Below are 23,996 nucleotides of genomic sequence, written 5' to 3' on the forward strand. Positions count from 1 at the left end.
TGCCAGCACCTATGCTAATTCACAACTGCCTGGGCAAGTTAATGGGGTGAGCACTCCACACTCTCCATAACTGATGTGCCACAATGATGCCCTTTATCCTGTAGTTTTTGAAGAGACCAGTATTGGGCCATTATCTCTAGCCCTAAATTGTCCCCCTGAACCTGGGGAATCATCCCTTCTTCTAGCCTTTGAGGCACAATTGCACTCCTTGTAGGTTACTTGGTGGCCAGGATGCACACTAGGGTTGCCAACTTTCTGATTGCAGAAAACTGAACACTTTCTGCTCACTTCATCCCCCACCCCCACTTGTTCATTTTCACCAGTCTGGGGCAAGGGTTGGGGTGTGGGAGGGAGTGAGGGCACTGGCTAGGGGTGCGGGCTCTGGGATGGGGCTAGGGATGAGGGGCTTGGGGTGTGGTAGGGGGCTCTGCCTGGGGCAGGAGGTTTGAGTATGGGAGGGGGTACAGGTTCTAGGTGGGCTTGGGGGTAGGCCAGAAATGAGGGGTTCAGAGTGCAGTAGCAGAGTCTGGGCTGGGGCAGGGGTTGGGCTGCAGGGGGGTGAGGGCTCCAGCTGGGGGTAAAGGCCGTGGGGTGGGGCTCAGGCCAAGGGATTTGGAGTGTGGGAGGGGGCTCAGGTTGGGGTGCAGGATGGGGTGTGGGCTCCAGGCAGCGCTTACCTCAGGCTGCTCCTGGAAGTGGCCAGCACATCCCTCTGGCTCCTAGGCAGAAGGGCGGCAAGGAGGCTCCAGGCGCTGTCCCCACCTGCAAGCGCCACCCCCACAGCTCCCATTGGCCGCAGTTCCTGGTACTCAGGGCAGCACGCCAAGGCCCCCTGGACACCCCTAGGCCTAAGAACTGGAGAGAGATGCTGGCCGCTTCTAGGAGCTGTGCGGAGCTGGCCGCTGCGGCCTACCGGACTTTTAGTGGATACCTCGCAACCCAAGGTGCACCTCCCCACTATCTGTGCAAGCTCTTGTTCAAAGGCTAAGAGCTGTACTTAGTCAGAGCTTGCTTTCCTTGGGCCTGGCCTAGGTATCTAGATTTAAAATAGCTCTGCTCCATCTGAGCCAAAACCCTAAAGGAGAGGGACAGGACTGGATGGGGTGTGTCTGCTTCAAAGAGCTAATCTCGGTCTGTATCCTGCCTCTGTGCCTGTAGGGCAGGTGGTGGTGTAGTGACTTCAGTGGGGATGGGGCGATAGGATGAATGGGCTCCTCTGGCACCAGTCCCCTGCTGGAGTTGGCTGGAAGGACTGAGGGTGGGTGCTGGGGCTGCCTGACAAGGTGGGGGTAATGAGCAAGCCCTGCAGGAAGTGGGTGGGGAGAGGGAAGATAGGTAGGTGCACCTAGTGTTTTCCTAGGGTTACCATATTTTGTGCCTCCAAATGGAGGACACTCCACGGGGCTCCGCCCCCGCCCCCAGCCCCGCCCATGCCCCCGCCCCAACTCCGCCCCCTCCCGAAAGTCTCCACCCCCTCCCCTGCTTCCCGCGAACATTTGATTCGCGGGAAGCCTGAAGCAGGTAAGGGGGGTGTGGGGGGAGGAGGCGCGGCCCAGGCTGGCCCCCGGCGGCTCCAGCCTGGGTCGGCTCGGGCCCTGGGGTGCCGGCCCCGGCCCCCGGCCGACCACCCCCGGCCCGCTCAGCACTGCCGGCCCCCGGCGGCCCGGTGCACCCCCCAGCTCCCGGCCCCGCGACCCCGGCCCCGCGGCCCCGGACCGGCTCCCGGCCTCGCGGGCGCGACCCCGGCCGACCAGCTCCCGGCCCCGCGACCCCGGCCGACCGGCCCCGGACCGGCTCCCGGCCCCGCGGGCCCGGACCCCCGGCTCCCAGCCTGGCCCCCGGCCCGGCACCGCGTCCCCGGCCCCGCGCCCAGCCCGGCCTGGCCCCCGGCCCGGCACCATACCCCCGGCCCCGCGACCCCGGCCCGGCCCCGCACCGCCGACCCCAGTGAAAGAGGCCCCGGTGGAGCCCTCCCTCCCGATTTTCCCGGACATGCCCGGCTTTTGGGGATTTCCCCCCGGACGGGGATTTGAACCCCCAAAATCCGGACATGTCCAGGAAAATCCGGACGTATGGTAACCCTAGTTTTCCCCAGGAATTGAAATTAGGAGTGTATGTTCAAATTTATGGAGGGAGGAGGGGGCCAATGAGGGGTAAGACCATGAGGGTGAAGATGGGCTGTATGCCACCATAGTAAAAACTGAAAATGTTTCATGACCATTTTATTAGATTTAACTCTGTTTTAAAATCATCACACAAATTAAAGTTGACTCCTTGAGCCTTCTATGAAGCATTACATCTACATTCTTCTTGGTTTCTCGTTATACTTTTGCATAACTCTGTTAATGAACTTCTTGAATGCAATGCATTCATCTTTGGTAGCTTCTTGTGTGTCCGGAACTTCCATTCCTTCAGTTGAATGAACTAATGAGTGTATCACCTGATCAGACAGAAGGCGACTTCTTTCAGAACACAAAATTCTATTCAATGATGAAAAAGAATGCTCAACTGTAGCTGTTGTGACTGGGAGTAGCAAGAGATGAATTCCTACTTCTTTCATCCCAGGAAACATAGCATAAAGATAGGGTCGAGCCACTAGTGATGATAAAAAAGAAGTTGAAGTCAAATCTTCATTCGTTTGTTGTATGATATTCCACTCTGTTGTTCAAATTCTCTATTCTGTCCTGAGCACATGGCAGCCCCATTGCTGGTAGTGCCTCACTCCACTCAACTGTCGGTGTTTTATAGGACAGGGATCTGTAAAAGCTACATAGAGGTTGAGAAGAATGTAGAAGTCACTGTTGTAGATTTTAAGAAGCAAGTATGTGTACTTTTTCAGTTGTCTTAACAAACACTTCTTGTCCTCTTCACTTAAGGATTCAATATAAATGCCTTCATTAGTCAACTTCTGGACTGAAGTCTTTGCTTCTTCCACTACTTTTTCAATGGATAGCGCTCGATTGATCCAAATGTAGCTTCTATTGCTGGACAAAGAAATACTACTGTTGTAGTAGATCTTTGTCCCACAATAGAATGGATGGCATTGTTTAATGACCCAAGTGGTTTCAACAGTAGACTTACAAGAGAGAGTATGGCATGTATGTAGTACATACAGTCTGAATGTAGTAGCAAAAGTAATCCACCATTCTCACTATTAGATCCATCCCATCTTGGTAGATACTTTCCAAAGTCAGTAATAATGGCTGGAATAATTTTAAGACAACAGCCAAGGATCGCTCATGAGAAAGCCAGAGGGTTTTACAAGGTTGGACTAATTTGAACTTCAGTCCCAGTGTATCTTCTATATTTTCCAAGATATTCAGTCTTTTTGGACTCTTGCTGAAAAAAGAATATAATGAAGACATTAAATTTATAGCTTTTTAAATGTCTTTTGAAGAATCTGCAGCTCATACTAGTGCTAGTTGGAGTAGATGGCCTCTGCAGTGTGTATAGGAAAGATTAGGATTACACTTTTCTCTGAGCAAAGCTTGTACTCCACCATGTCTTCCAGAGAAGTTTGCAGCTCCATCAAATGCACAAGCAGCCATCTGTTTGGGGGTCCAGTCCAATTGACAAGCATTTAACTCTTCTAAGATGTGGGTTGTCACAGATTCAGCCGATGTATCTTCTATAACTTGAACATCTAGAAATGCATGTACTGGCCTACCACTGACCTCAAGGTAACATACACAATGACTTAATACTTGATGCCCATTTGCATCGGTGCATTCATCAGCCATGTATGCAAATTTTTTGCACGTGGTAAGAGTGTTCTTCACTTTTTCAACTGTTGAGTCTTTCACTGTTGCAGCACATGCTTCTAGCCAGTCAGTTGAGTTTCTTGCAGAAAAATAGTGAGCATTTGCTGGTCTTGTTTGGAACCAGTGTTCAACTTCAGGATGAACAAGTGACAATGCACTTAACATTGGCCTCCAGTTTGTAGCATGTGGTATCTCTTGCCTAAATAGAAAGTATGATGCCACAGCCATGTTTGTTCGCATGAACTGTGTTGTGTCTCCAGCATTCTTAACAGCCTCATTAACAGTCACCGGTGTTGTCCTTGGTCAGTGGAGACTCAGAGTTCAGAGGTGCTTTCACATGAGTTCACCTCCCAAGAAGGCACCTTGCTTGTTCCTTCAGCTGCTCACTGTTCGCTCTGGCTACTGTTGTTTGTTGTGCCACTGTTCACTCCATCGCTCTGTTGCTAATGGCCCTGCACCATCACCTTCTACTGCCACTGTGACCGCTGCGAGTTGGTTGCTTGAGATTCCACCTAGCTGTCAGTGATTTGAGCTAAGCTCTCAGTAGGGGAACCTCACTGCTAGTGCAGACTCTTCCACAGAAATACTGTCCCACAGCAGGTCTAAGCACTTAGACCAGGCCTGCACAACTCGTAAAGCGGCGAGGGCCATATTACTCCAAAGAAAACAGCTGAGAGACGAAACCCCCCGGCCCCGCTGAACCCCCCCCAGCACCACGCAGCCCCCCAAACACAACACCCCCTGTCCCACAGAAACACTCCCCCCAGCACCGCGCGCCCCACAGAAACAAACCCTCCTTCCCCTGCGGGCCACATAGTGAGCCCACCTACTCACCCCCCGCGGGCCGCATGTTGTACAGGCCTGACTTAGACCTTATCAGTGATGTCAGCTAGTGGTCACTTAACAAAACAAGACTATCTATGGAGCCTAATCAGCTCTGTCTTTAAACAGTGGAGAGGGGCAGGTCAATAGACTCAGGCAGACCATCAAGCAAAACACCTGTCCCCACCCTCTCTCTTGATGCCCTCTCTCCCTCTCTCAATCAGCACAGGCTAAATACAGTTCTACTGCCCTTGACTCATTCAATAAGAATAACAACATTTCATTACCCCCTCCCCCCCCATTCAAGTAATTTGAAACCCAACCCCAGCCTAAATCTATCACTTGGGCAACACAGCTCTGTTTGCTGGATACCTAGGTAGATTAGGTGTGAATGTAAATACAATCTGGTCCTGAAGCCTTTTCCCCCAGCCCCAGCTCATCACTAGCTGTTAGGGAGAGCTCATTTAGACTTTGCTTACAAATCATAATTTGAAATGAGTAGGTTGGCCAACCTCACCAAAATGAATGCACTGACTTCCTCATAAAAAACAACAGCTGTATAAGGAAGCTAATCTATGTTTATACTTTTCAAATCTATTATACTTTTTCAGATACATATATTTTATCATCCACTTTATACGCTTTTAAAGTGTGTATTAATGTTTCAATTTCAATTTCCAATCACTAAATTGGCAACACTGCATGTAACTAGTTCACAAAACTTGGGGAGGGGGTGTTAGGGAAATTCAGAGAGGGTGTAAGGAAATCCCTGAGTGCACCCACTCTGCACAGCCCCCTTCCACCGGGACCAGCTGCAGAGAAGTAGAACCAGCGGGGAGAAGTAGAAAGGGGCGTGTCTCTTTACCTAGGGGCGGGGAGATTTTTGCCCTCAGGTGTAGAGGGGCGTGTCCTCACTCAGCTGTGTGCGTGGCCGCGCCCGCCCTGAGGCTTAGCCACCCGGGCTGCTCCCAGTCCCCTCGCCATGGTGGCTCCTGGCGGGCTGGGCCACTGCGTGGCCGCCTTCTGGCTGGCGCTGGCTTTCGATGCGCTGGGCCTGGTCGTGCTGCTGACGGGGGTCTTCGCCAACCTTTTCTTCTCGGACCTGCTCATTTACGCGGGCGGCATCGGCATCTTCCTCAGCCTCATCTGGTGGGTGTTCTGGTACGCGGGCAACCTGGAGGTGCCGCCCGCCGAGCTGCGCGACGACGTGGGGCTGGGCCCGCCCAAGGGCCGCGGGGACAGCCTGCTGCGGGGGCTGGTGAGGGGGCTGAGCACCCGCATCTCCACCGTCTTCTCCTCCGCTCCTCGCTCCAGTCCCCCGGCTCCCGCCGCCGCCACCACCATGGAGCTCCAGCCCGCTGACAGCCCTGCCCGCACCCAGCCCGTCTGAGCCCCGCGCCGCCAGGTGGGACCAAACACGGCTTCAAAGTCAAAGAAACGGAGAAGCAGCGATGGCAATGACACGGGGTGAAGGGGACCGCGCCCCCGGGCCGGAGGAGGGTGGGAGCGGGTGCCAGTGCCCCCGCCCGAGGGACGCCCCTCTTCTCCCCCGAGCGGGGAGAGGGGCTCCAGCCTAGCTGGCGGTCGGTGCGATGAGCCTGTGTGGCGCTAGCGGGTGGGTAGTGGATCAGGGCGAGCTGTGCCGCGATTGCGGCGGAGCCGGGGGGGCTTTGACATGGAGTGTCTGGGAAATACAAACTTGAGGCGGGACGAGGCTGCTTTTCCTCGGACAAACAAGAGACCTTTCAATGCTGTTTCCATGGTACTGGCAGGGGAGGGTGCTACAGAGGGGTGTAGTTTAGAATAAGGAGAACTGATTAGCGAGGCAGAGCGAAAACTTGTTTTGGATTAGAACCTAAGGAGATTTTTTTTTTACCTTCCTGGGGTTTTTATATGATTGAACACTATATTTAGTTTGAAATATTGCTGCGCTTTAGTAATATGATAGTATTGAGAAAAGAAGAAAATTGTTGATCTAACTATAAAAACCTGTTAGTTGTCGTATGAAAGGCTGCTATACTATGATATAAGCCAGGGGTAGGCAACCTATGGCATGGGTGCCGAAGGTGGCATGCGAGCTGATTTTCAGTGGCACTCACACTGCCTGGGTCCTGGCCACCGGTCTGGGGGGCTCTGCATTTTAATTTAAGTTTAAATGAAGCTTCTTAAACATTTTGAAACCTTAGTTACTTTACATACAACAATAGTCTAGTTATATATTATAAACTTATAGAAAAAGATCTTCTAAAAATATTAAAATGTATTACTGGCACGCAAAACCTTAAATTAGAGTGAATAAATGAAGACCCGGCACACTACTTCTGAAAGGTTGCTGACCCCGATATAAGCAAACTTGCTGACCACTAAACACTTTACAGTATCAGTCCTGTTCGTGCAAAATTAACTTTTTAACAAGCAGCAGATAAAAAGCTGAACTAATTGAAAGGGCTACCCACCTTCCCTCTCCCCCCATCCCCCCCCAAAAGTTCTTGTTTGCTAAAAATGCTGCATAGATGAAAGGAAATAAGACTAATTTTTCTCTGTACTGGCCCTTCCGAATTCTGAGAGGAAACCTGATAGGTGGGGAGATAACTTAAAGCAGCATGCCAGCTCCACTTTCCTGTATGTGAAACCTATAGGAGGAGAAAGAACAGGAGTACTTGTGGCACCTTAGAGACTAACAAATTTATTAAAGCATAAGCTTTCGTGGACTACAGCCCACTTCTTTCTGTAGTCCACGACAGCTTATGCTCTAATAAATTTGTTAGTCTCTAAGGTGCCACAAGTACTCCTGTTCTTTTTGCGGATACAGACTAACACGGCTGCTACTCTGAAACCTATAGGAGGAGGTAAGGGGACAGCACAGCATTGCTCCAGCAGGTGACTTGGTGGCATTTAGTTTATCATTAACTATAACTGCAATTAAGAGAGGCTTTCATTACCAAATGACTTGCTTTTGTTTGCTTCTGGGTGTGGCTGTCACTAAACTTCTGAAGTTTAATATCTTGACTTATGGCAATGGACACATTTTGAGCTGAAGGAGAAATAACCAAGATTCACAAATAACTAATTGTTACTAATACTTATATTAGTTACTAATTAGAAACTAGTTAGTAATTAATATTACTAATACTAGTATTAGTTACTAATAACAAATAACTAATTGTTAACTAATAAATAACTAAGATCCACAAACTATTTGATTTATACTTGCACTACAGAAAAGGAATGCTTTGAAAGAAAATCTATAAAGTATGGCTAATGTTGTTTATCTTAAGATTGTTTTTATTATAGCACTCAGAAAATAACACAGTCCCTGACTCAAAGGATTCAGGTTAGGATTTTCAAAGGGGCTAAAGGAAGTTTTGTGTAAAATGTATTAGAACTACCCATATAAGTAAAACAAGTAGGTGGTATCTGCAAATTTAGCTTATTTTAATGAACATGAGTTCAATCAAATGTTACTTCAAATGATAAGGAAGAAAAGTTCTCTGAATTTTAACTAGATTTTCATATTCACCAAGTCCTATTCTTTGAAATGGGATTCATTTGTGGCTTCTATTTTTTTAGTTACCTGTATGGAGCCAAGTTTATTAGTTACATTTATAAAGTAAGGTATATGTGGCACCGTGTAATAAATGAGCTCTGCCAAGTAAATAGCAGGTCTCTGCTTCAAATAACTTTTTGTCTAATTGCATCGGTGAGTACAACACAGAACACAAACTGAATTACATAAGATTCAAGGTAGTAAGCTTCACCTTATACATAGCGTGTGTGTGTGTGTTTTTTGTTTTTGTTTTGTTTTTTTTCCCTTGGGTAGGGGTAGTGGTGTTTGCATCTGAATTAAACTGAGTCTCCATTTCATAATGCTTATGAAAATTGTTTTCTAAAAGTACTTAATATTTTGTCCCATAAATGAAGATTGCTTGCTGCTGGGACAAACCTGGGAGAAATTCCTTAACTTGACCTACTAGACTGAATGTTTGGGGCAGAGATGCTGGAAAGATTAGTCTGTCAGCAGAGAATGTTTTGCACTGAAGTCGAAGACATTTCATTAACTTCATATTACTAGAAGTCTAAAAAGGTTCAAGCTTTAAGCAACTGTCTATATTTGTAATCAAAGTAAATCTGTTCTAAAATAAACTCAAATTAATTTAATAAATATATTAAAGGTAAAGAACACTTTGGATAACTTATTTGCCAGAAATATAGGTAAAAACATCAATTTTTATTTTTTCCCCCCCTTCAGCATCCACTGAAGACATGACTACTGATATTACTGACACTTAAGAAAAAACTGTTGTAGTGGCATGTTGGAAAACTGGAAAGAAGATTTCCCTGTTGAAGAGGATTCTTTATTTATGGAATAATCTCTACTACCTTACTGGAATCTGTACCAACTAGACTTATAGAGCCATCTCTCTGCCAAATGTACATATTTCAGTGTTGGACTAGAGAATTTTAATTGTATTTATTGACAGCATTTCAAGCCATATGAAAGATTCCTCTGTTTTTTAAATTAAGTCATATTAGATTTCGCATGTGAAAACTAACCGGTTTACACTTTTAACAAAATCTTAAACAGTGTTTCATAAGTAATTTCAGCATCTCGTGTATAAATACTTGTTTAAATGCCTGAAAAAGTAGAATGAAAAGCTCTCATTTTAACCAAGGTATAGAAGTTAAATTACTGTGAACGTGTTTTTACTGTGGCAGTGCAATGCCTTATTTGTAAGGGTGATTTTGGTATCCCTTTGTGAAGCAGTTTTGGAAACCGTTGATGTAAGATTATAAACTTAATAAAGTTTGGTTTTTACTGTAAATACACAACTTACTGTGACCCAATGTTTAATCATTAATGTCCGAATGTACTCCTTTTCCAGATTTTTTTTTAAACTGTTTTAAGTATCTTAGCTGGACAGATAAAATTAATGAGTTTTGACATGGCAACCATTTTTCTTCTGAGAGAACAGGAAGAACTGCTGTAATGTGAAGAAGCAGGATCGAACTATGAGAGGAAGCCTTATCCCAAAATACTGTCCTAACATTGCAGCATTCTAGAAACTACAGACTTTTTTTAAACTTGAGTAGAAGACAATTGTTTTTTGGTAGTGCTTAACCTACATAGTCAGTATTACTAGTTTGATTTAATTCCCCACCCCCTAGAAATACTGTTTAAAAATAGCAGATGTAAGAATAAGGAGGAAGAGGGTTTATATTAGAGCTAAAGGTAGCTGAGGACCTGTGTTGTGGTTCCTGCATGAGTTACTTATCTCTCTTGCTGAATAAAGTGAGCATGGGATTCAGTCCTACCATGGGCAAATAAAGGTGGGTCTTACACCTGCACTGGATTTCTGGGTGAATCATTCTTGTGTGCCACTTGCAAATTGTTGATAATGAATGAATTAATTTAAAATAATCTGGGTCCATCACAACTGTGACAGTCACTCAAAAATCCTCTCCAGTAAATGGTGTTAAGGTCTCCTTTTCTGCTGGTTACTTCCTCTTCATTTTATAGAGATTTTTATCTACGATTCTGTCTAGGGAAATGGAATAATCTCCTTTTTCTGTGAAACTACCCAGTGGCCACCTTGATCTTTCCCTCTCCACTAATGACTCCCTGAAATCATCTTCTTTAAGGCACAAAATATATCCTCACTTCTGCTTGCAGTACTGCAAGAGTGACATTCATAGAGGGTTTGTTTTTTAAAAAATATTACAGCTAGAGTAGGTTCAGATGCAGGGTTTTTTTTTTTAAAGTTCCTCTATGTACAGACAAATTTTAATAATGCAGTTGCTAGGAATATTGAAAATCGCTTTTTGGTTCACTAGTGTGCTCTGAGCCAAGTTAACTACTTTGGGATTTGGCTAGGAAGTACCATAACTTCTGTCTGTAAACTGGACGGCTTTGAATTAGACATACAAGGCAGAGATATATAGTAATATGAAACTACTTTAGGGATTTTCCATACCTGCACTTAAGCTTCCCAGTAGACAGTCACATCTATTTACATTAACTACTGTTGTAGTGCTAACCAATTTATGGGAAGAATGAGATGGAACAGAATTTAGTTAATTCTAACTGATTTATAAATCCTAATTTTGTACCTTTATAGGAGTGGTTATTTGTTAGGTAGACAGAACAGAACTTGATTTTGAAGTTCCTCACTGAGTTGCAAGAATTAGTGACTGCTGCATTTGTGAACAGTTTACTATGCAAGCTTTTAAAGCTAAATTTAATCAGTGCTTTTCTCACTTACATTATTTTTTCTTTATTTTAGAGAACAGTAGCAATCTGTTTAAAAAGTACTTTTACCCCTTCCTTATTTTAGACACACTTCCTGATGATAGCATGGCTGGGATTTTATAAATAGTGTATTGAGGTGTTAGCTATTTCAAGTTTATATTATTTTACAAATAGAAAAGGCAGCCTGCTTTAATTAAGGACAATTTGATGGATTGTCTTCCAAATGTTGACTTTTAAAATGTTTCCATCAGCCGTATTTCCCAAATGTTGTTGTCAAGATGTCGTCTTTGGATGATGTATTTTCTTCCTGTGAATTTGCAACAGACCATCTAGCTGTAAATAAGTGGAATATTAGTTCTCTACATTTAAAATATTGTTTAATAGAAGACCCACAATGGTACCAATAGGCCCACTGTTAAACTGCACTTAGTAATGTCATTAGCTATTTCTAACACTTTTCCATTTTAAGATATGACCACCATATAGATATGAAATCCTCTTCAATTTCATAATTAAATGGATAGGCAGCAGGGGGGATTGACCTAAATCACTGATTTTAATCAGTGTGCTTTATTCTTGCATATATCTTCAGTTATCAGCATGTACGGATTTACACATTTAACTATTAGCATTAACAGAAGTTAGGCAGATAAATCTTTCTCCACAGCAAATTTTATCTTATGACTGAGTAGTGAATTTTCATAATATGATTTTTAGTACAAACCTGCCTTTCTTTGTTAGGCTTTCAAATTGTTTCAGTAGAAGCTGAATTTCCAATTAAATTAAAAATGTTATTTACCTAAACAGGATTTCTAATAGCTTAATTTCTATATGATTATCTTAGACATTTTCACAAAAGTAAATATAAAGCTACTGTTATGTGAAAAATTATAAACTGTTACAAACCTGTATGAGATTTCATTGATGCAAACAGTTTAATGCTTGTCTCTCTAAATTTTCTTTTCAACACAAAATACTGGGCTAAATTTATCCATGATATAGCTTTATTGAAATACATGGAGTTATACTAGGGATTAATTTATCCCACTGTATTTGTCTGAAGTCAGTGTAAACATCAAGAAAACTAGGGCTCTTGCAATTAAAAAAAATCACACAATTTAAAAAAAATACAATTTAAATATTTGTAGATATTTTCAACATTTTCAAATATATTGATTTCAATTACAACAGAACAGTGTACAGTAATCACTTTATTTTTTATTACAAATATGTGCACTGTAAAAAAAATAGTATCTTTCAATTCACCTAATACAAGTACTAGTGCAATCTCTTTATCATGAAAGTTGAACTTGCAAATGTAGAATTATGTACAAAAAAAATGTAAAACTTAAGAGTGTACAAGTCCAATCAGTCCTACTTCTTGTTCAGCCAGTCACTCAGACAAACAAGTTTGTTACATTTGCAGAAGATAATGCTGTCTGCTTCTTGTTTACAATTTCACCTGAAAGTGAGAACAGGCATTTGCATGGCACTGTTGTAGCTAGGGTCGCAAGATGCACTAAAGATTCAGATGTCCCTTAATGCTTCCACCACCATTCCAGGGGACGTGTGTCCATGCTGATGATGGGTTCTACTTGATAACCATCCAAAGCAGTGAGGACCAAGGCATGTTCATTTTTATCATGAGTCAGATGCCACCAGCAGAAGGTTGATTTTTCTTGTTTGGTTTCTGTAGTTTCCGCATCAGAATGTTGCTCTTTTAAGATTTCTGAAAGCATGCTCCACATCTTGTCAGTCTCAAATTTTGGAAGGCACTTCAGATTCTTAAATCTTGGGTCGAGTGCTGTGGCTATCTTTAGAAATTTCACATTGGTATCTTCTTTGCATTTTGTCAAATTTTCAGTTAAAGTGTTCTTAAAACGAACAATATGTGCTGGGTCATCAGCCGAGATTGCTATAACATGAAATATATGGCAAAATACAGGTAAATCAGAGCAGGAGACGCACAATTCTCCCCCAAGGAGTTGAGTCACAAATTTAATTCATTTTTTATTATTATTTTTAACAAGTGACATCAGCATGGAAGCATGTCCTCTGGACCAATGACCGAAGCATGAAGAGGCATATGAATCTTTAGTGCATCTGGCACATAAATGTCTTGCAATGCCAGCTACAACAGTGCCATGCGAATGCCTGTTCTCACTTTCAGGTGACACTGTAATTAAGTGGGCAGCATTATCTCCTGTAAATGTAAACAAACTTATTTCTCTTAGTGATTGGCTGAAGAAAAAGTAGGACTGAGTGGACTTGTAGGCTCTAAAGTCTTGCATTGTTTTGTTTTTGAGTGCAATTATATAACAAAAACCCCTACATTTGTAAGTTGCACTTTCTTTCATGATAAAGAGATTGCACTTCAGAACTTGTATGAGGTGAATTGAAAAATACTATTTCTTTTATCATTTTTACAGTGCACATATTTGTAATAAAAAAATAGAGTACTGTACACTTTCAATTCTATTGTAATTGAAATACATATATTTGAAAATATAGAAAAACATCCAAAATATTTAATAAATTTCAGTTGGTATTCTATTTAACAGTGCAATTAATCCCAACTAATTTTTTTGAGTTAATCATGTGAGTTAACTGTGATTAACCGACATCCTTAGAAAAAACAAAGTCACATGACTATGCTGCCAGGTCTCACTTGTAGTTTTAGATATGGTGTGCCATAATGCCTTCTGTCACAGATTATTTTTTATTTTAATTACTCCTTGGGGAATTCTGTGCCAAAAAGTTAAAAGTTCTGCTCCAAAAATTAAAAATTCTCCACACAATATATTACAATACTTCATACTTTGTGTCAAAATAACACTATGTAATCACATCAGTTTCTATTATTTTGGTAATTTATTTCAAAAATACCTATCAGCAGCTATGTCTGTAACAATACAGACCCCAAAAAATTCCTCCAGGAGTAGAGAGTTAAGGAAACCTTTATGACAACCCAGTTCCTATTTCTCTGCCCCCTCCTCCTAGCAGCCAGCTGGGGGGGTGCCCCCCAGCCCAGCCACTTGCATGCACCTCCTACTCCCCAGAGCCTAGAGGCCAGGCACCCCCCTAGCTCAGACACCCACACCACAGGGTGATCCCAAAGCCAGACACTCACGCACACATACCCTACTCCCCAGAGCCCAGCCATGCCCCAGCCCAGACATTCACACACCCTCCCCACCCAAGCACAGCTGCGCCCTCCCCGCCAGACCAGACACTTGCACATGCACCCCAGAGCCCAGGGATCCAGAGGGAGAAACAGCCTGATGCTGGGTCCTGGGTTTGTATGGAGTTTCCTGCATGCTGCCTCCTGCGGGGCGTGCTAAAAACTGCTGCTGCCAGGAACACCCCAGCTCCCTCCTCTGCCCCCTGACCCTGTCTTCTACTTGCAAGCTGGGCTCTGCTGGGTCCAGTGGCCCCTAGTGGCAGCCAGTAGCTCTACTGCCCATTTCTGTGGGGGTGAAAGGAAATTCTGTGCAAAAAAACATTAATCTTTGTGCAAATACTGCAAATGTGCAGTGGTGCAGAATTCTCCCAGGAGTATTGAATTCTCCCTTATAATATTTCATATAACCATCTTTTTATGTGAAGTTGTGAGCAGCAAAAAAGTATTTTTCTCTCTCAACCTATTTTACTGACATCTCGACTATTATTTCTATTTACTGAATTAAAAAGAGTTTAGAAATATTATTCTATTCATCTGACTTGGTACAGTTTTAAAACTTTAGATTTTTGTTTTGGAAGCTTTGTTACTCAGAAAACCTGTTCCTGCAGGGCAGTTCATACTTAAATAGCTGTACTATAGAGCTACTGTTTCACTTTTCCTCGTTACAGGTTTGTAACATGTTTGTCAGTGTACTAAGAAACAGCAAATATACATGAAGATTGACCTGAGAATCTCAATATAGAGAGCTAAACAGATAAAAGAAAGAAAGGGAGAAGGGTAATTCCTATGTTTAAAACTGTGTTTCTGTTGGATAGTCTAAAGGCAAAAGCAAAATGAACTGTTGTTGGTATTTAGGACATTTGATTTAGGAAACAATCTCATCAGAACTATTTTTAATACTAGAAAGGTTATTGAAAGAGCAGAGCAACGAAAGATAAATCAGTTAATCTACAGACTATCAGTTTCCATACAAATAATCTTGATGCACTGTGTTCAACAAAAGAACTTAAAAGCTTATTACATTATTCTGAAATGTTAATTTAATTAAGCTCTTGCATTCTCTATCTTGGTATAATGGAACTGGCAAGACCTCTTAAATTTAAGACAAAAGTTGAGAATTAATATATAAGTATTTTATGCACTCCGTAATGGGAATAATAAATTGATTTGGAATGACTGATGCTGTAATTACAGCTATATTTTTCATTTCCTGCAAACTGCCAGCCTGCCCTTCACAAACTAACAATTGTTAAGAGTAATCCCTACCTGCACTGAAAACAGGTTTAGTGGGACTCTTGGAGAGCTGTATAGTAACTCTCATAGCAGTTAAAAAAACAAAACAAAACCTGCAAGCCCTATCCCCAACCCATTTTCAGCAGTGAATACTGCTGGTGAACAGTTCCAGTGGGAAAGGCTGGAGACTAGCAATTCCCTTGCCGGGACCTTACGGACCACCCCCCTCATAGGAGGGGTTAAGGTGGACTATAATGATGGGGGGGTGGCTCCCTGCCGTACCAATCAGAGGAGTCCCTAACTGCCCCCAGCTCACTCAATTACCAAGCACCTCTCCTTAATTCCTTTTTCAAGCAATTTATCCATTCTTTTGTGCCTTAATTTATGGAGTACCTGCACTGAACATCTGCCACAAGGAGGCGCCACCCATTAGCTTGGCTGCCTCCTCCCCACACCCAGCCGGGTTCCCAGACATCTCCCAATGCTCTCTTTTATATCAGACAAAAATATGGCAGCACCTGAGTCTGACAGGTGCACCCCATCCTCCCGAAATAACTCCAGTGCCCCATAGAATATGCCAGGATGTGAAATTACTGTCCCCCCCAAGGGCAGCAAATAACAGTGGAAATGCAAGCTTTTCCCACACTGCCATCAGTGTCCCAAATGTGCTACTGAGGGACCACCAGGGGCAAAATGTTAATTCATTCAGTACAAGGCTCGCCTATGGCACTAGAAAAAAGAACCATGTCTAGCAGAACTGATTTTAACACATTTCCCCCTAACTTGCTTATAACATTGCATTACATAGTTAAGAGGAAACCTTAACTGTGATTCCTGTGGTTTTAGTACATTTAAGGAATAGTTTGGTCCTGTCTATAAAATGGAGCTCTGTGGTAAAACAGTTGGCTTACAACACATCTGCTACATCTGTTACAACACGTCACCCATCTCCTTGCAATATAACTATATTTGTAATCTGAGATGCACCTGTTGTTCCTTCAGTCTTTAGCCTTGAGACTGAAAAGTGCAAGGTAAGGCAGTGGTTTTTGTTACTTGGATATCTATCCATTAGGAACAGAACTGAGGGCACTTGTCAGACCAATTCTAAATACTGTGTGTTTTGTACTCTCTCTTTCTTCTAAAACAGTCTGACATGCACCTGATATTAAGTGCAATAACCAAACACACAACTGATTGAAAGGACAAAGGCCAAGAATAATCTCACATATTACTAGAGCTATTTCAGGTGAATTACTTGGAGAATAGAAAGTTATTTATTCAGCGAGGCTATTCTGAAATCCTTTGAAGTTGCAGGCAGCTTGCCACTCATGACAAATGTACCCGAGGATAATATTTCAATGTACATTTCACTGTAAACAGTGGTACATTATTTAAGAATTAATGGTGGAAAAAACTCTCTCAGTTTTTAAATCATAGTTTGTCCTGGTTATTCAGAAAGCTTTTGGTATGTCTATGTGATTCCTATTACTAAAACAAAGTGGTGGCATTGTAAATTCCCTACAGACAATAGTGTGGACACAGTTTTCTTAAAGCAAACTTCAGGGATAATCTGAAAAGTTTAGATCTGTGGTGTAATAAGGCTGCACTGAACAGATACACTTTAGTGTTGGCAAAATACATTAGCATTTAGTCACAGAAGTAATGAACAGGATTGAACTCGGCATGAAAAGTAAAACTTTGTAACAGACTGTGGATTAATAACTTAACACACAACTGTACAGGTGAATAACATTTTATTTTAAAAAATGTAAATTTATATCAAGAGGGGGAAAATCATTTCTAGGCTTCTTTAACATAGTTTGAAGACAATGTCATAACCCCCCCCCCCCCCAGCATTCCTATGCCAAAACCAGAAAATATCCAGAGATAACCAGACACTACTGTGACAATACCCTGCCACACCCACAAATACCAGCCAGAGTGTTTAGTTAGGATTCAGTGCTCCCTATGCACTCTGCTCCATCCTAACACCTTTCCATACCATTTGTACTTTATTTATACACACCCATCTCCCACTTAAACCACACACCAGAACTAACAAACTAGAGGTGTAGCCAAATTAGAATGGAAACCCTTAATTCCTTGTCTTCTTGCTTAAAAAGGACAGAATGGGAAAAGTTGATAGGAAGAATGAGGTAAGATGCCCCAGTCTTCTCTAAAACCAAAATAGGGTTACTACTACTCCTTTTACCCTTATGTAAAGTCCCTTCCTCCACCCTAAGCAGAGCTGAGATATGCCGGCAGGTAAGCTTGCCCTGCAGATAGAGAGCAGACTTCATTGAGCAAATCCCATATTCTCTGTATCTCAGTTCCCCATCTATAAAATAGCAAGAATAATCTGATGCCTTCAGCAGCACTAAATCCACACAATTTTTTTAGGGCAATTTATGGTGGTCTGCAAATATTCAAATTAACTCATTACATTATATGTAAAACCAAGCATACATGGAGCTCCGCAAAGCTTGGTAGGTATGTTCATTGGGCTTGAGAGGCTGGGAGGAGTTCCTGATATCACTCTCGTAATGCTAACTCAATGCAATCCATCTCATTTTACTTTGCTCCTCAGCTCTTGAAGGCGTAAGAAAACAGTGTCCTCTGTGGTGAAGCATTGGTAGCTGGGCAGGACTGTGTGTCTTGCACTGCTTATTTTACTCTCATGACCATACTTCATATTATGTTGCATCATAACCTCATAAATGGTTTCTTGATTCTTCTCCATATTCAAAGCCTGCACTTGCAGTTTTGCCTGTTTTGATGCTTTGCATATTTGTATGTTTTTTTTTTAAAAAGTTAACTTTATAGTCTCTGAGCAAATACATACCTTCTGTTCTGCAGCCCACCACCGACCTATCTCTGAAAATGTTTTAAGGAGGGGTCACAATTTCAAGGCTGTCTCTTTACCTTCCATTCTGTAACATTCCTCAATATTTTCTTGTGCCTTTTACACTCATGTGGAAGAGGAATCTTTCATAGATGTCATTCTTTTTAGGTATTCTGCTAGGGTCCCATTAAAATCAGTCCGCTCCATGGGTGAGAGCCGGAAGTTATTAAAAGTATCTATGACTCCTGCACCAAGTACAGTTAGTAAGGCCACTTTATCTAGGGTTACCATACGTCCGGATTTTCCCGGACATGTCTGGCTTTTGGGGGCTCAAATCCCCGTCCGGGGGGAAATCCCCAAAAGCCGGGCATGTCCGGGAAAATCGGGAGGCTCGGCCGGGGCCTCTTTGTGCGGGGCCGGGGGCATGGTGCCGGGCCGGGGAGCCGGGCCGGGGGCCAGGGTCGCAGTGCCGGGCCGGGCTGGGCGCGGGGCCGGGGGCCGGTCCGGGCCCGCGGGGTCGGGGAGCCGGGGGCCGGGCCCGCGGGGCTGGGAGCCGGGCCGGGGTTGGGGAGCCGGGCCGGGCCCGCGGGGCTGGGAGCCGGGCCGGGGTCGGGGAGCCGGGCCGGGCCCGCGGGGCTGGGAACCGGGGGTGGTCGGCCAGGGCCCGAGCCGACCCAGGCTGGAGCCGCCGGGGGGCCAGCCTGGGCCGCGCCTCCTCCCCTCTTACCTGCTTCAGGCTTCAAGCAGGGGAGGGGGCGGAGACTTTGGGAGGGGGCGGAGTTGGGGCGGGGGCGTTGGCGTGGCTGGGGGCGGGGCCCCCGGGAGTGTCCTCCATTGGGAGGCACAAAATATGGTAACCCTACTTTATCAACAGCACCACTCATTGTCTCTGCATCCACATACAACCACCTCTGTTTGAAGCACTTTCATAATTCATGCATCCTTCCCTTAATTCTAGTGATGATCTGGCCATCTAGCCTTACCAGTAGTGTATGTACAATTCAGGGGTCTGGAATTACTGTGAAAATTCTTCCTGATTGTTCTCAAATCTGTCCACTACTGGTATCATGCATTGTTGCTCTCAGTAATGCAAGGGCTTATACTTAATAATTGTGTTATTTTTATTTAAACATGGTAGAACACATGGTAGACAGCAACTGCTGTCTTGCAATTCCCTTATCAGTATCTACAGTCCAGAGCCCACACCTCACATTCCAAGATGGATGACCTTTGCTCTCTATAGCCAGCCACACCTCATGTTCTTACACAATCACTGCCTCATATAGTCTTGAGGAACTTCCTGGGACCTGTCAGAGGGGAGCTCCCTGTCTGGAAACACAGGAGCTGATTGGAGTAGGTCTGTCAGTCCTGTTATTATCTAGGAGTCTAGGATTTAGAGACAGTCAGAGAAGGAGGGAGGAAGACATATATAAAGTGTCCCAGAGACTTGGGGCTAATACCACTGCTCTCTGATGATGTTCTGGAGGTATCACAAAACTTTTTAAGCAAAAAAGGTCAGTGTCACATGAAAGTGTGTAGAAATAGGAAAGTGTTGTCATGGGTGGATATCCAGTCTTTAAAGACTGTTGCAGCCAGAATAGTTCTGGTCCTAGTATGAATGGGCTACATTTGCCAAGGGAGTTAGGCTTCTGAACCCTATAGGGTTCTAAACTCACTTGGTGCTTAAGTTTTTGCATTCAGACTTCCCCTATAATGAATGGGACTTAGGCACTTAACTGCCACTTTAGGCACCTAAATCCTAGAATCAGGCAGCACTGATATTCACAAACCCCCGGTTTAGCTGCCACTTTGTGAATCTAGCCTGGTCTGACTTAAGTGAGGCAAAATACACAGGCCTCAAAAATGGGCCTAAACTACATAAGGTTGTCCTAATTATACTAACAAATATAAAAAATTCCTTTTTTTAAAAACTCCCACGCATCAGATCATACTCCATTTATATTGGGTGCCCTCAATTTCTCCATTGACTTCAGTGGGAATTGAAGTAACAGTTCTGTCACAAACCATATTTATACAGAATTCAAATGATTTCCATAACTATGCTAGCAAACAGTATAGTTCACAAAACAGTTCTTTTTTTCCTCTACATAGCTTGCAGAGATCTCTAGTCACACTATAGATAAAATAAGAGATCTTTGTAATAGTTAGCTATCAAGATTATAAAAAAATCTGGTTTCAGAGTAGCAGCCGTGTTAGTCTGTATCCGCAAAAAGAAGAACAGGAGTACTTGTGGCACCTTAGAGACTAACAAATTTATTAGAGCATAAGCTTTCGTGGACTACAGCCCACTTCTTCGGATGCATATAGAAATGCATCCGAAGAAGTGGGCTGTAGTCCACGAAAGCTTATGCTCTAATAAATTTGTTAGTCTCTAAGGTGCCACAAGTACTCCTGTTCTTTTTTTTAAAAAATCTGGATGTATTTATGGAGCTCCGATAATCTGTGGAGTCTACCTGCTACTATTACAATTACATTGTTGATTACATGAGTTTACAGTGCAATTGATCACAAGACCATCCGAGGTTCCATCATTTTTTGGGGGTGCGGACAGATACTGGTCTCATCTTCCACAAAAGACTATGCACAGTTTTGAAACAGTGAGTGTTATTAGCTAATTTCAGATCAGCATCATAAAAATCTGTGTGCCCTTCAGTCTCTTCCCTATTTGCTCCCTCTACCTCTGGTGCCTACCCCTCTGACCCAGTTCCCCTCCTCTTGCTCCCTCCACCTCTTCATCTAAAAGTGTGCCACTGCCGCTCTATTTATTTTTATGTAAGTTATTTCATATCTAGATTACATATTTTAACACTTTACATACAACTATAAACTTTAGTTTAAAACAAGAACACCTTTCCCTGTGATTGTCCTCCATAAAAAGAATATTGACTAATAATGTTCTGCTGTGTCAAGTAGACAGGCCCCCTCATCTCTTGAGGACCCCTCTCCCTCCCTAGCACAAGATAAAACAGTGCTAAATCAATTTTACTTTTATGGAAGACAGGTGAAGGGGAAGCTTAAGCTGGACATTTGTGCCCTCTGGGGATATGTTCTTGATCATGAACAGACGGTAGCTTTTCTAGAAAGAATTCCAAGTCAGAGACATCTGTGTCTATCCCCAAGCAAAACCATTCCTCTTTCATACTGTATCTGATTTTAATTACTGCCCTGTACTATAAACCCCACCCCTTCTCTTATCCATTTTGCTCCCTTTCCATGTCTCAGTGAATTGTGTGAAATTTCTGCAAAAGGGGCCCCACTGTATTTTTAATTCGTCCCCAAACTGCTGTTTCATCTACACATTTTAGATTCCTTTTTAGTCTTTAAAGGACCAGAGTCAGATGACTGATGGGCTTGCTGCCGCCATCTGACAGTACATACGCGGTAGAGGCACTACCTGTAGGGTGACCATATTTCCCTATGCTGAATACGGGACACCTGGCAAAATTACTCGGATTTAAGCGAGTTCAACGGCAATCAATCGGAACTATACAGTACAAACATTCAAATTAACATCAAGTTGACTGAGCCCGTTAAAAAGAAATACTGCTAGTTGGATTCTTTTTATTTACCTTCTTATTTTTAAGGCTTTAGGGTTCACACGGGGAGAGGTGACACACACATACTCCTAGACACGTCTCTCACACAGGGGGGTGACCAACTGATGGACCCTCTCTGCCACCCCCCATGCCTGGTTACCCTCTCACCACCCCCCATGCCTGGTTGGGCCCCCAGGATGGACACATCTCTCCTATACCTGGTGCCGCATCTTCCCAAGGCAACATGTGGCGAGACACACAAGGTCACATCCCCCTCCCGAATTTCTGCCACAGTTCACACCAGAATGTGTCCAGCAGCAGCCTTTCAGCACTGTGTGGGAGGGAATGGACGAGAGCTGCTTCCAGACGCAGGGGAGTGGGGGGAGGGAGGGATGACCTGACCCGTGTCTTTGCAGAGCTCATCTCTTTCTCCCCTCCCACCCCTTTCTGGAAGCAGCTTGTCCCTTCCTGCCCGCACAGTCTGGAAAGGCAGCTAACACCTCCAGGCTGCTGCTGGCCACAGACATAACCCAGCCACCTCCTATCCCCTGGGCTACAGCACGGGCAGGAAGGGCTTAAGCCCTAAGGATGCATTGTGCACCAGGGCACAGGGAACCTGACTGCAGGGGCTTCAGCAAACTTGACCAGAGAGGTGTCTCAGCAGATGAGAGTGCCTAGGGGATGGAGCAGCCCTGCACTACCTGGGGGCAGGACCCAGGGCTGGGGAGGGGTGTGTGAAGAGGGTGCTAAGCTCCTGCCCAGGGGCAGTCGGGGTGTGAACAGGATGGAAATCACTCTCCCGTCCCTCCCCCCCACTCCAGAGCTTAGCTGAGAGGTGGAGAGGCTTCCCTGTGCCAGCGCTATATGGCGCTTTGGCACATGCAGGGCGTGGCTCCTCCTGACCAGCACTCCAGGCTGGAGGGTCTTGGGCTTTCCTGGGGCACCGGCCAGAGGCAGTTGGGGAAGGAAGGAGCCTGCCGGCCAGGCTGTTGGTGAGCTGAGAGCTCCGACCAGGGGCTGGTTCTCCACACAGCGCTGGGAGTGGGACGCACCCTGCGGGGGGGAGGGGGAGGGGAGCGAGATATGGAGGAACAATAGGGCTGGGGGTGGGGTGAAGGGGCAAAGCAAGGAGAGGACTGGGAGAGAGGGAGAGGGGGAGCACGTAAGGGCTGATGGGTGCGTAGCAGGGCCAACATGTAACTGGCCACTTCTTGGCACCTGCCCACACTCACCAGCCACCACAGCTCACACTGCGCAAGCAGTGGTGGCTGGAAAGGGGATAAGGGCAGGGCCCTGCTGACTGAGAGCTGGCAAGCAGCAGGAGCGCCGCTGATGGACTAGCAGGGGGAGTGGCTGGCCCCACATGCTACAGCTTTGCCCCACCACCAGCCTTGCACACCTACCCCCATTGTCAGCCTCTGCTCCCCCGCCCCCACACTCACCGCTGGTGGGTGGGTGAGCAGGGATATGGCCAGCAGCAGGACCCACCAGTACTGATGTGGCGGGGGAGACAGAAAATACAGGACAATTTGCCTGTTTTTAAGAAAAAGTCAGGATGCCTGCAGGAAGGCTGAAATATGGGACTATCCCTTTAAAAATGGGACATCTGGTCACCCTAACTACTTGTCTCTGTTTGAGAGGGACATACAGTCTCTGTTTAGTTATTACTGCCTAGAATTTAAACACCCCTGGCCCCCATGACCTACCATACATACACAACCCGTCTACTCCCCACCAGTTAGTGCCCCATTCGGAGCACGGACCGCGGGCGCCTCTGCAGCAAGCTCTATGAATTGGGGATTCGGGAGCAGCGCTGGGATTTCCATTGCCCCAGCAGCTGTGGGGGGCCGAGTGCTGACCCGGGGGCGGGGGGCAGCCTGGGTCAGAGGGGAAAAGGCAGGCTCCGGCCCCATCGCCTCCTACGCTGAGGTCCCGTTGCTGGGCACTGCAGACGAAGCACTGCCGAGGACCCAGTAGGGACCCCAGCTAGCCCGCACCCCCCAGGATGGAGATATAGCTGTTCCGATCTCAAGTGCTCGGCGCTGCCCACCGCTGCAGAGGCCCCGGTTCAGACTAAGCGCCTTTCCCTGGAGCGCAGGCGCGGCTGGTCTATAGCCGGCGGCCTCGTGCCCGGTCCGGGGCAGAGGCTCAAGCCAAGTCTTAAACCGTGCCGCGAAGCATCTCTGCGAGTGGGGTGGCCACCAATGCCACGCTCTCTCCACGCCAGTCCTCCGGGAGTAGCGAGAGCAGAGCTAGAGCAGCTGTCCCTCCGCGCTCTGTTCTTGCCGCCGCCCGAACCTCTCTATGGTTGGAGAGGCGTCGTTTTCACTTCCGGGGAGGTCGCCCCGTCCTT

At 45.1% G+C, this 23,996-nt stretch overlaps 1 long non-coding RNA gene across 1 annotated transcript; it reads left to right on the forward strand.

The window, feature by feature from the left end:
* Positions 1-5,442: 5,442 nt before the first annotated feature.
* On the forward strand, positions 5,443-9,413 carry LOC128843868 (uncharacterized). Its single transcript, XR_008446377.1, has 2 exons — positions 5,443-5,988; positions 8,833-9,413. It is a non-coding gene; the product is annotated as an uncharacterized LOC128843868 (long non-coding RNA).
* Positions 9,414-23,996: the final 14,583 nt, after the last annotated feature.

Source organism: Malaclemys terrapin, chromosome 10, assembly GCF_027887155.1.
Source record: "Malaclemys terrapin pileata isolate rMalTer1 chromosome 10, rMalTer1.hap1, whole genome shotgun sequence".
NCBI classification, from domain to species: Eukaryota; Metazoa; Chordata; order Testudines; family Emydidae; genus Malaclemys; species Malaclemys terrapin.